The sequence below is a fragment of the Phascolarctos cinereus genome, unplaced genomic scaffold (genome assembly GCF_003287225.1).
Source record: "Phascolarctos cinereus isolate Bilbo 61053 unplaced genomic scaffold, phaCin_HiC Scaffold_2;HRSCAF=192, whole genome shotgun sequence".
NCBI lineage: Eukaryota > Metazoa > Chordata > Mammalia > Diprotodontia > Phascolarctidae > Phascolarctos > Phascolarctos cinereus.
This window is the reverse complement of record NW_027555625.1, coordinates 190,531,192-190,544,526: the sequence shown is the minus strand read 5'-3', so window position 1 is coordinate 190,544,526 and position 13,335 is coordinate 190,531,192. Positions and strand designations below refer to the sequence as shown.

At 37.2% G+C, this 13,335-nt stretch overlaps 1 protein-coding gene and 1 long non-coding RNA gene across 4 annotated transcripts in view; both read left to right on the top strand.

The window, feature by feature from the left end:
* Window positions 1-13,335, top strand: part of MYT1L (myelin transcription factor 1 like) — a 685,202-nt gene that overhangs the window by 112,575 nt on the left and 559,292 nt on the right. The gene's annotated exons all lie outside the window — the stretch shown is intronic.
* LOC144455605 (uncharacterized) overlaps window positions 5,538-13,335 on the top strand; it is a 33,246-nt gene continuing 25,448 nt past the window's right edge. The window contains exon 1 of the long non-coding RNA XR_013484328.1: window positions 5,538-5,752. This is a non-coding gene — a long non-coding RNA (uncharacterized LOC144455605). The remainder of the gene's footprint in view (window positions 5,753-13,335) is intronic.

Below are 13,335 nucleotides of genomic sequence, written 5' to 3'. Positions count from 1 at the left end.
AAATGGTGGAAGGTTTTGAATGCTAAACCAATGATTTTATATTTGATTTTGGAGGTGATAGGAAACTACTGGATTTTGTTGAATAGGGATGGCATGGTCAGACCTGCACTTTAGGAAGATTGATTTGACAATTGTATGCAGAGTGGGCAGGAGTGAGGGGAGATCTGAAGCAGAGAAACCAACTAGAAGACTACTGCAATAGCTTTGTACGCCTAGCACCTAGCACAGCCCCTGTCCCATAGTTGAAATTTAGTTATTCCTTATTGAATTGAATTGAATCTTAATTTTATACATGAGGAAATTGAGGCTCTGAGAGCTTTTCACTTGTCCAGAGTTCCTTAGCTAGTAAGTGTCTACAGTAGGTTTTGTACAAAAGCATCCTTGATTCCAGATCCAGCCTTCTCTCCCCTATGCCCTGCTGTTTCTAAAACAATTAGTTTTAGGGCCTTGAGGAATTTACTTAACCTCTCAATCCCTCAGCTATCATCTATAAAATGAGAGAGTCTGGCAAGATTATCTTTAAGATCCTTTCTTTCTCTAAGATCTCATGTCTTGTGTCTTAAAGGTTAACCCTGCTACAGCCCCATAGAGGATTTCCTGTTCTTTCAAGGCACACAGCCATATTCAATGTTACCTATAGGGATGCTTTACTCTTAAGACAGAACAATCTCAAAATGAAAAACATAGTGCTGTGATAATAAGAATCAAAAGATTTTTACGGACAAGTTCTGTAATTTAGACACATCACTCTCTTCTTTGTTTTGTGAAGGACCCACACATACACCCACCTGCCTCCCCTCTCCCCCACCTACTTACCCACCTACCTAGAACATCTCCTGTCAACACTGGCACAGTTATGTATACTAATCATGGGAAGAATCACCAACAATTTCAAGTTTTCCAAAGCAAAATTGTTCGTAAGAGATGCTTTCTCCCCTTGTTCCTCTGCTAGCATTTACTTTAAGGCTGTGGTAGGCTAAGACTCATTAAAATGAAGAAGCCATACTAGTAATTTAAGGCATATGCAAGAAGTTCTGAATGTTAAGATAGATAATGATATTTGAGATGCTAGGGTTAAGAAATGACATCCTTCACTCTATACCTTTCTCTCCCAAAGCTGAAGTTGTAATAAAGGTCTTAGGTACATTATCTCTCTTGCTGGTTTCACATTGGTGTTCATGTGATGAGGGCATTTGGGGTAGATGATAACAAACACAGATTAGGTTATAAACAATTTGCCATGTGTTCTGCTAAAACAGATCTGGTGAGTTGTGAATGAGTTGTGAAGATTCCAGCCAGGCAAATGGAACCCTGGGGGGTAGGAAGAAGGAGTGATGCAAGGGAACACAGAAGGAAAAGATCCAAATAATTACTTTAGAAAAGAAACCCTGCTTAAAAAAGGAAATCTGATCCTTGGCATTTTGAAGTCATGATTGGTGGTGTGTCTGGTCCACTACTTAAAGAGCTGCATTACAAAATTTAGAGTCTTCTTGCGTTCGCTGAGCAACTCGGAAAATTCGGTGATGACATATTGTGTCTATTTGCATCACAAATTCAAATGCAATACCAATCTAGCTTATTACTCTTTCTCTAAAGAATGTGATTGTCTGCCCCACTGACTGCCTGCTTGCACCGAAACCCATTCACAGCTGATCTTCCCTGATGCAATACAAAAATCATGTCCTTTAATTAGGGATAAAAGGGAGAAAGGGGGCAGCAGGGGAGAGAAGAGTATACATTATGGAAAATTTGGAACTGGAACATTGTGCATACAAAATTTCACCATGGAAACCCATTATCTGAGGTTTGAGCTCATTTCGAATGCTGTGATGGATCTGGAGTGCATGTGGGGTTGTTACAGGCTGAGGAAAGAAAGGGAGGTGAATAATGAGTGACAGGTGGCTCACCCCAGCCAATCAGAATGTGGAAGGCAGGCAGGAATGATAGGAAAAGGAGCTCAGAAAGGTGCACAGAGAGGCCCTGGGAAACACAGCTTCTGTGGCGGTGTTGGTCAAGAAGCAGTATAGATAAAGACAAGGTTAGAAGGTCAGGGACCTTGGAGAAAAGGGGAGAATCTACAGCAAAAGGTTTATTTGAGAGCAGAGAGCAGGGGACTACCACAAACAAATATGCCTGAAGGGGAGTAACCAGGAGACAGATAAATTGATTGAGTCAGACAGGCAGGGGCTTCAACAGAGAAGCATTCTACTGAGGTAGAGGCAGAGGAAGAGAGCAGGAAAGGGCAAAAACCTGGAGTAGAGAAAGGTGGGGCATCAGGCAAGGAGGAAAGCAGTCAAAGGGGAAAAGGAGAGCAGAGGAATAAGAAGACAGAGAAGATGGAGGGTAATTCACTAGAAATGAAGCCAGAGATTGTATTTCTGTCTTATTCCTAAATTGCACAAAGGGGAAAAATAAAAAAAAAACCCACCAAAACAAACCTTTATAGAAAATTTTAATTGGATTCTTTTTAATTATATTGCACAGAGGAGAAAATTTTTTAGGAAATCTTTTTTTTAATATACTATCTTAATGAGGTTTTAAAGAAATGGACTACATCTGTCATTTGGGCCATGTTTTTATGTGACCTTTTTATATCCTAAACCCCAGAATACTAAAACTTCATGGTGGGGAGGAGGTGAGTTGAGACAGTACCCATAATTAGTGGTGTATGAAGTTGCCATTTATATAAACCTGACATGATGCTTCCATGAACAGTATACATCCCTATCCACAAATTGCTTTTCTAACTTCATCACAATTTTTATCTCAAGCATTAACATGCAGTTTAGGCAAAGCACTCACTTGATCTGAAAAGAATTTCTGAAACTTTCCAAGATTTGTCCAGTTATAAATGTGTTGCTAGAAATAAATGGCATATTGTTTAATGCATCCTACAATAGCAAAACTCTTAGCCTCCAGTTCCCTTCTGGTTTTTGTGACTTAATTACCAAGGAATAATAAAAGTTTTGGTTTTCTTTATTATTCAAGTTTCCCACTGTGGAAAAAATAGAAGTAGGAACTTATAAATTAATCCATGCTATTATTTTAATTGAAATTATGGATGAAACAGCTACATGGATGGAATATATTTGTATTCCTAATCTCATGCATAATTCCTATTAGGAATGATGAGAATCATGTATGCGCATTAAAGAGAAGAATATACCCCTGCCAGCTCAAAAATTCAAGCCTCTTGACCTAATAAATATGAGTTAGTTCCCAATTAGAACTTATGAAGTACCATTTCATAATAGATGGATCTCCCAATTTATTTTATAAAATATTCTGAGTATAGGCCATCTAAAAGTTATATACCTGGTGCCAAATTTCATTACATAGGTTAAATCCTGTTAAAAACCAAAGTGATACAACAACAATCTCCCTATAGCAAAAAGGTTGATGATATTCTTAGTGCATTGATCAGTACTCAGTACAAAAAAAAAATTATAGCCTCAGTATGTATAGTTGCACCAGGTATTGCATTTTGCTCCATAATTCAGCTATGAAAATGGAAAGTAATGGTCTGGGACAACTGCCACTAGGCATTAGATGAATTTCCTCTCTGGGAGTCCCTAAGTTCTCTGTGCTTATCCCCTTCTCTCTCATTGCCTCTGCCTTCAGGAAGAAGGTTAGCAGTCTGATTTTGTAGGATATTTCCATTCTGTACTCCTATACCTTTACCTCTTGTTTCAAGATAGAGGAGAGCAGGATCATAAGATTATATGATCAGAAAAAGTTGGGAGCTAGAAGAGACTTCATAGGTCTACTTGACTATGAGCTTCTTGAGGAATGCCTCAGGAAAACCGTTGGTTTCCCCACACATTGGAGATCTTCAGGCAACAACTGGACGACTAATTGTTTTGTTAAGACTATTGTCAGCATTCCTGCTTAGTTGTGTTATATGAACTCCATACTCCTTTCCAACTTTGAGGTTTTTATCTAAACTTTGTATTTCCCTAAGCATTGAATAAATATTGGTTGTTTTCTAATCATCTACTTAAGCATAGGAAAGGAAAAACTGCTCACATTACTGTCCAGACTGTCTTAATAAGATACATTTGTACAACCTAGAAACTGGCTACCATTGGAATGTGGTCGAGAATTAAGCAAGGCAGGCCATTATCTATGCCCTGAGGTCCCTGGAATTCTCCTTTATTTGCTGCCACATTCCTGGGGATACTGCCATTATTATTCTTTAGCATGCTGTACTGCTTTGGGGCCCAGCTACTCTGATAAGATGCTAGGGGGTATTTTCAGATATAAGATTATAGGATCATTAAATTTAGAACTGGAAGAAACCTTAAAGATTGTCTGTTTCAGAGGTTTTTGGACATCTTTCTGTCATGGACCTCTCAGCATTCTAGTGAAGGCTGTGGACCTTTTCTCAAAACAGTGTTTTAAAATACAAATAAATAAATAGGATTAGAAAGGAAACCACCTATTTTGAAAAATAATTATAAAATATAAGGAAAAAATTCAAAGACCCCAAATTAAGAACTCCTGAACTACTCCAACCTTGCCTTTTTATAAAGGAGGAACTGAGTACTAGAGAGCAGAGCAGCCCCTTCTAGCTCTAACAATTTGTAATTTGTTTCTTTTATTTCTAATTGTGAAACAAAAGAGTGTCTTCCATTGAATTATTTAAAGGTACTGAGTAATTTAAATTGATCAAATAAAGGTAAATATCGGTTTGGGTCAGAAGTGCATTCCAAAGTACCTGATATCATGTCTTAGGAGGTATCTATCTACTCTGCCTATCTATAAGTATATTGGCCAGGCAGAGAATGCCCAATAGTTAAACATGAGACCATCATTTTGACCAATATATGCAATGGTAAGGAGGTTCTTTGTGGTATTTACTTCATCAGAGTGAGATTTTGTGAATTTACTTCATACTGAGTAGGCTTTCATAGAATTTAGATATAGACAGACCCTAGAAGGCCACAAAAATCATAATACTATAGTTTTAGAGACAAAAGGAATCTTAGAGATCATCCATTCCTAACCCTCCATTTAGTAGATGAGAGAAAGAAAAAAAAGAACTTAAGTGACTTGCCCAATGTCACAACGGTAGCAAGTAGTAGAGGAATTAGTCAAAGGCAAAAACAGAATTTGAACCCAGATCCTTTGAGTCCAAAATCTAGACATCTTTCCATTACATCATACTGTTTTGGTTCCTTGAGTCTAATGAATCTCTGAGCTTAGCCACTGAGGAAAGAGCTGCCAGAGTTGACTCAGGCCTTCACAAGAAATTAGTCTGCAATAACAATTGTGCTCGTTGCAGCTGTGTAGACAGGTTATCTTATGATAATGCACCATGGAATGTGGCTTCCACCTCCTGCCCAGAATCACATCACATTTTCTCTCTGTCTCTCTTTCTCTCTCTACTATGTAAATGCAAAGAAAACTCTCAGGAGGTATTTACCCAGGGACTTTTTTTCTCCAGAGCACATAACAATATGCAAATAGCCAGGGATCAAAGGTAAGTCTGAGGAAAAAAATGGCATTTAGTAGAATAAGTCAGCCCAGCCAGCAGCCTAACTACATGACAGACCCAGAGGCAACTTCAGAGCTGTCAGCTTCACTGCTTGTGGAGCACACTAAGGAGCCAGATGCCACTGCCGCTGCTGCTGCCTGCTACCGGAGGAGATGGACGTTTTCCCCAGCTTGGCACCTGGGGGGATAGTGAGCTGGCCTTTAGTCTCATACATCAGGTTCTCAGCTCTCACTTTGCTGCAGGATGTGGACTGGGGTAAAGGGAATTTTCTCCTGTTAATAATAATTGATACTAAATTGGCAAGTCTTTTATAGTGATACATATTTCCTATGAATTGTCACTTAACTGGACTTTGAATCTCAGATACACTTTAGATATCTAATTTGGAATCCCAGCTGGTTGATAATTTTTACAAGAGGAAACGACATGTTATTTAGCTGGGTGTAGAAGGAATTATATAATCTATAGCCAGAGTTTAGAGGTGAACTTCTACCCAGTTACCCTCAAAAAATATCCTCTAAGACTAAGGAGATAGAAATACTATGCTTATTAGAAATTAACTTTATTTCATACTTTCTCAAAGTTCTTTTTTCCCTTTCATATCATAGGCTTTGTTGCAACAGCTGTCTGGGTTTCCGAATCATTTCTAGAAATGTTTTTCTATTACAAAGCAAACTATCAAGTTTTTTTTTAATTGAGGAATCACCATTGACTCTATAAAAGGGATGGCAGATGACTCATAAATCCCCTTCTACTATAGACTCCTTTCCACAAAATGTAAAATTTAATTAAAATCAGAGTAAAAGAGGAACAATTTTGGTGGCTGTGAACTAAGTTTTGGCAATTAAACAGTTAAAAAAAGGAAAACAGCATCTGCCTGTTTCAGCTGACTGCTTATTTCTGGAGGGACATATTTAGATTATTTTACAAAGGCTTGTTTAGAGGTGGGGGATGGTGGCATAGTGGAAGGTACACCAAGGTAAGTTTGAGAAACTTCAAAAGGCAAAAATTCAAACCCTGCATAGAGCCAGAGAATTAGAACTGGAATAAGCCTTCAGAAGATATCCATTCCAATTCTCTCATTTTACAGATGAGGAACAGAGGGGCCTAGGGAGGGTAAGTTATTTTTTGAAAGGTTGTATATGTGAAGTGGTAAGTGTCAGAAGTGAGATTTGAACCCAGATCTTCTGACTCAAGAGCCACACTGCCTTTGTACTTTTGTGCTCTTTGACTTTTGTCAAGATACTTTGCTCTAGGGGCCTCCATTTCCTCCTTTGCAAAATGAAAGAGTTAAGTTCAATGAGATGTCTAAAGTCCCTTTCTGTTCCTATATTTTGTGAAACCTGGGCTTCTTTTCATAGATTTCTTTCAAATCCTAATACCCTGTTTGGTCATCAAATGGCCACATGCTCAATAAGACATTCAGGTTACAATAGATTGAATATAAAATGTTTAAAATTCACTTAAAAATCAACAAAGAATAATTTTTAAAATACTATTCAAAAATTTTTAAGGAAGCCTTTTTTCCCAGGGGGTGGTAGGAGAGGCTTATTCTTAGTCATCCATTGAAAGGTTAAAATTTACAACTATTTCTTTTCTAAAGTATGTTTTCTGCTGTAAGTAGGTGGCTAGTGTGTCCATAGTTTCATGAAGTTAGGACTGTTCCAATTCTTTGTTCTGGTTTAGACATTTGTTTTGAAAAAAAATGTAAGGCATCAAGTTAATTAAATGTGATTTGGCAAACAAATTCAATTAAAAGAGCTAATGACCTCCAAAGACCTTTGGTGCCACCCACAGCCTCATTCTGCACAAAGTTGAGTTTTCCTTATATTTGACAAGTATGTTACTTCTGAGATAGTGACTTAACCAGGTTTCTAGTTAGATTGTTACCATTCTAAACCCTTGTTCGTATATTCTATTTTGTATCATACTGACTAATATATGGTCTTATATTCCCTATTAAATTGTACAATTCTTGTCCCCTCCACTTACTGTCTGTATGACCTTGCACAAATTAGTTAACCTGCTTGAGCCTTACTTTTTTCTTTTTTTTAAAAAAAGTGTGTATTTATTTATATTTTAACGTGCTATTTTTCCCAATTATCAAGCATTTCTTTTTTCTCCTACCTCCCTCTATCTAAATTAAGTAAAAGATAGAAAAGAAAGAGAAAAAAGAAAACAAACTTAGTCAATAAATATTTATTAAGTGCATGTTATGTGCCAGCTACTATGCTAAGTCCTAAGGATACAAATATGAGACAGAGAGAATGAGAGAGACAGAGACAGAGAGAGAAAGACAGAGACAGAGACAGAGAGCCAGAGAGACAGAGAGAGACAGACAGAGGGAAAGGAAGGAAAGAAGAAAGAAAAGAAGGAAGGAAATAGAAAGGAAGAAAAAGAAAGAAAAGAAAGAAGAAAGAAAAAGAAATTGTTGCATCATATAATCACAGTCAAATTCCCATATTGGCTATGTCCAAAAATTCATATCTTAATTTGCATATTAGTCCATCATCTCTGTTAGGAGGTAAGAAATGTTCCTCTTTATCAGTCCTTTGGAATCAAGGCTTATTATTTACTCTACCAATCTTGAGTATTTCAGAATTGTTCTTTTTGTAAAATCTGTTATAGTATAAATTGTTCTTCGTGTTTTACTTACTTCTCCCCGCAGTAGTTCATAAAAGTCTTCCCAGATCTCTCTAAACAGTCTTTCTTCATTAATTACAGTGCATAGTTTCTATTATATTCACATACCATAATTTGTTCAGCCGTTCCTCAATTTTTATGCACCATTTCATTGTCAGTTCTTTTCTACCACAAAAAGAACTGCTATATATGTTTTTGTACACATAAGACATTTTCCCGTCTCTTTGGAGTATTGGCTTGGTAGCAATACTGCTTGGTCAAAGGGCATCATGCATTGTTTAGTAACTTTTGGGGCCCAATTCCAAATCATTTTCCAGGACAGTTGGATCAATCCGAAACTCTACCAATAATGTATTTGAAAAAAAAATTAAGGGGTTGTACTAAATGGTTTCTTGGGTCCTTTCTATTATCCAACCATTCTATGATACTTAAAGGCCTGAACTATGCCATTACACCTTCATATTTCCAGTGCCTTGCACATAGTAGGGGTTACATAAATATTTGAATTAAACTAACCTACCACATGAAAAGGTTTGTTGAACAAATTTTAGCTCTATCAACTTTGAAAAATTGAAAGCCTGGACTTACAGTGGAATTTTGTGTATGTGTGCTTTATTCTAATTGTGAGACACAAACACTCAATTCAATTCAACTAACAATTATTAAGGAGCTATTACCTATAAGGCACTTGGATAGGTACAAGGAATAGGGGGCCAAAAGTTACTGCCCTCAAGGACCTTGTATCAAAATAGAGGACTAACCCACTACCTTGTACGCAGATAAGTAAATACAAAGTATTTTGAGGAGGGGGGGACTTGAAGCTGAGGGAAATCACAGAAAGAAGTAGCAATCAAACTAAGCCTCACATGGAGGTAAGGATTTTATTTTTTTTTTTAGGCAACTGGGGTTAAGTGACTTGCCCAGGGTCACATAGCTAGGAAGTGTCAAGTATTTGGTCTGAGGCCAAATTTGAATTTAGATCCTCCTGACTTCAGGGCCTCCATCTAGCTGCCTCTAGGTTAGGATTTTTGTGCAAATGCATAAAGCCCAGAGGGATTGGGAAACAGTCTAGTTTGGACAGATCTTGAGTGCATGAAGGGAAGTAATGCGAACTAACCTTCCTGTCTTAGTCTTAACTAGATGGGGATGAGTATTGTCTCCTCCATTTGTTTCCAAAAAGAAAATCAAAGCATTCTAAGAAACTTTAGTTAACTTTAATTGATTTTGGATAATCTAATGAAGTTTTCATAAACAAGACATAGAGAATTGTAGGCAAAAACTAAAATATTTAAACATTAACTGTAATCTTATGATATAAGAGGCAGCATGGCATAGTTGATTAGAGAGATGTTTTCATATCCAGGAAGACCTATTTCCCCTCTTGCCTCTGATACATACTGTGGCTGTATGATCCTGGGCAAGTTATTTCACTTCTCAGTACTATGGACAGCTTTCTAAGACTGTCATTTCAAAGCAAGTGCCAACCTACATTGGAAGAGGTGGTTTCTTCCCCTGGGAATTCCCTATACTGAAATCATAGGTCTGAGCTCTGTCCTAACTTTAGACTCATGGGGACCACATTTGTTTGAACAATATTTCAGAAGGTATTACCTTCAAATTATTAACTTAAGGACTAATATTAAATATGTACATAAATACATAATACTAAATATATATACAGCTACATCATACATATATGCTAATTGGCATTGGAATATTATACCTAAAGGAAACATTTGTAGGTATAGAAGCTCAAGAGATGATAGGATCTTAGGATAAGTGATTTAGAACTAGGAGGCAAGCTACATGTTACCTTCCTTATTAGAACACTGAAAAGAGATAGAGCATGTCATAACTAATCTTTTAGGTGTTCCAAATAGATTTACTGTTTTAGCGCCCTTCTTCAGAACAGTGGTGGGTAGAGACCCCATTTGTATACTTGTCAAACCCTTAAACTATGAGATTCTAGGTTCAGGTAGCACACACTTTTTTGTTTACAAAGCAAACCAACTTCTAGGCATTTGTGGCAAATATTCTTTCTTTAGGCTGATTGATTTACTTGGTTCAGCTCTTCTATTCTTCAGTATAATGTGAGGCCTGGGTTGCCTATTTGTTTCCTACATAACATCCTAGATCAAATATCAAATATTCTTTTTGGCATTTAAGCCCTTCACAACTCAGACTTTTCCTACCTTGCTAGTCTTCTTACACTTTACTACTTTCCACACATTCTGTGGCCTACTTGTAATTCCTCACACATAACACTCCATCTACCTACTCTATTCAGTTGCTGTGGTTTTCCCCTGTACCTGGAATGCTTGCCTCTTCCTCCTCTTAGCTTTCCTGACTTTCTTTAGGACTCAGCTCAAATTTCCCACTCCCACTTCTGCAACGGTTTTTTTCCCTCCCACCACAATGACTAGGGACTTCCTTCTGAGATTACCTCCCATTTATAATATAAACACATGCAAACGTGCATAAATGTGCATATGCATTCTATAAATACAAATGTGTATTGTGTGCATGTAAAGGGGGAAGCATCTGTATGCATGTGCTGTGTGTGTGTGCATGTGTGTGTAGTGTACATACTTAGCTGTTTACCTGTTGTCTCACCCATTTTAATGTGAGTTTCTTAAAGGTAGGGACTATGTTTTTGACTTTTTTTAAGTATCCCAAGTGCTTAGCAAGTGCCTGGCTTATAATGAGCCTTAAATAATTTTGTGTTTACTGATGAGTTTACTGTCTGTATGAGCCAATTGGGTTCACTCTGTTCCCCAGGCACAGACTATGTCAACCATACTGACTGGCCATTTTGTAAAATGCATACTAGTAGCTGCCAGTGTAAGCTGGGAAACCTAGGTAAAAATACTGAGCCCATGTATAATATGCATGTCTTGAAATGGTGGATCAGCCCTATTTCCCCATGCAAATTCTCCCCTCAGCCCCAACTGCTCTATTTTCCTAAATGCCTGGGGCAATAGCTAAGGTTATCAGTTTCCCTTTATCTCCAGGACAGGAAGTTATATATGTGTGTGATAGATTACTTTGGCAGTCTGATGAAGCCTATGGAATCCTCAGAATAATATTTTTGATAAAAATTCAAAACTGAAAGAAATGCTAAATTTTAGTTAGAGGTTTGTGAAAATAAAGATAGATTTTTTTTCCCCGTCCAAATTCAGTGACCCCACTGCCATGCTCTAGGAACTTACAGAAATAACTCCAACCTTGAATGTTTTCCCTTCAGTCTCCTTACCAGATTCCTACCTATTTTTCAATACTTAATGTTTGTGTCACTTATTCCAAGAGCACTTCTTTGACCTCTGCATCCTTGGTGCACTCTCTTCTTCTGAAGTTCCGAAGCAACACTCAGATGCAGGTGCATTTTTTACTGAAACTAAAAATCTCCCCCTTCACCCCACCTTTAGTAGTGTAACTTTTAAAATCAGGTGTTGTCCTAAATCCAGGCACAAGTGCCATCTAGTGGTGAAAGAGGATACCTGTGACATAACTTTTGACTGGATGTAGCATAGAAATGAAAACTATTGCAGATATAAAACGACGAAGATAGCAAAAGGGAAAACAAAGTTAAAATAATGAAAAAATAATATTTGTCTACAAGTCTAAAGGACAGTGTTCAAATTCCAGATGGGCCAGTTATTAGTTATATGACTAGATGCTCTTACTTTTGGCTCTAATATTCTACGTTTCCATGAAGAGGAATGAGGTGAACACAAAGTCATACTTATTACCGCACTTTACTAAAGATAAGAGAACATGGAGTACTTCATGAAACTCTTTGGTGAAATGTTTGTATCATTTTTGTATTATTTTGTTTTGTTCCAGATCTGTGGTTTCATTGGCATTAGGAGTCTCACAAGTATAGAAACTCCTTATACAGAAGATCAAAAATTAGTGGGCTCAATAATCTTAGAGGATTCACAAGGGCCTTGATTTGACCCTGGTCAAACAATGAGTCAATGTGTGTCAAAGGCATGATTTGAACCCAGGTGGGCCATTTAGGATCCCCTCTCTCATATCATTAGTGTATAGTGATTACAGTCATATAATCAAGCATTTTATGAGCATGCAGTCTTATGCTTCTGAGGACTCTGCTTAAATGCAGAGTTCTCTTCCTTCCCAGCCAACACAATCCCATTTATTGCTCCATTTTTTCTATAATTTTTGTATACGTCTCATCTTTTTAAACTGATATGTTAAACATGGAAACTTTAACACTTTTGCATTCTCCACAGAATCTTATGTAACAGACATTTGTTGACTAATTACATGATTTTTTCTTTTTTCTTGAATTTTATAATGATTATTTTGTAGGACATTGCTTTGACTAAATTCACTTTTTAGTTTCCTACTGCAATCTTTTTAATTCCTAAACTCCTAGAAGCACATACATGGCATTAAGGCAGACATTCATCGGTGTGAAGTTTAAATTTGAATTTGGCAGCGAGAAATGTTTACTATTAAAATAAAACTTGTTCTTTTTGTTAAGTGTTTAAGTTGACTACAACTATAGATAAGAAATGCAATCTAAAGAAAAAGGCAAGAAAAGTAAAGCTTTAGGGGCAGCATTTTATAAAGTAAGAGGTGGTGGAACGTACACTAGATTTCAACGTAATGGACCAGAGTGTGATTCCTGCCTTTTATACTTTGGCCTTGGACAAGTTTTTTGCCCTTCTGGGTCCCAGCTTTCTCATCATTAAAAAAAGATGGCATCGATTATATAGGTTCCTTCCAGCTCTAACATTCTGTGATTCAATGGTTTACGAGTCTAATAATCTGAAGATTTTGGGTCTCTCTGGTTTCACTATGGACATGACAAGTGTCTTCAAGCTAATCATGTAAAAAGTTTATTAATACTCTTCTTTTTGAAATAGAGATAGTGATAATGAGAGACTGGGTATTAAGAACAGGAGAGACACTCCATGACATAAAGACAATGTAGAACAGTAGAAAGGGAGATGGATCTAGAATCCAAGGACCAGGGTTTGATTCCTGGTTCTTTCCCCCACTATGAGATGGCCAGCAGTAAATCACTAAACCTCTCTGGGCTTCAGGTTCCTCATTTGTGGGAGCTGGATGAGATGATCTCCAAAGTCTTTTTTCAGCTCTAAATTTATGACACTGAAGTAAAGTCTCTGAAGTCAGAGCCACACTCATCATCTTATGCATCTTGACTT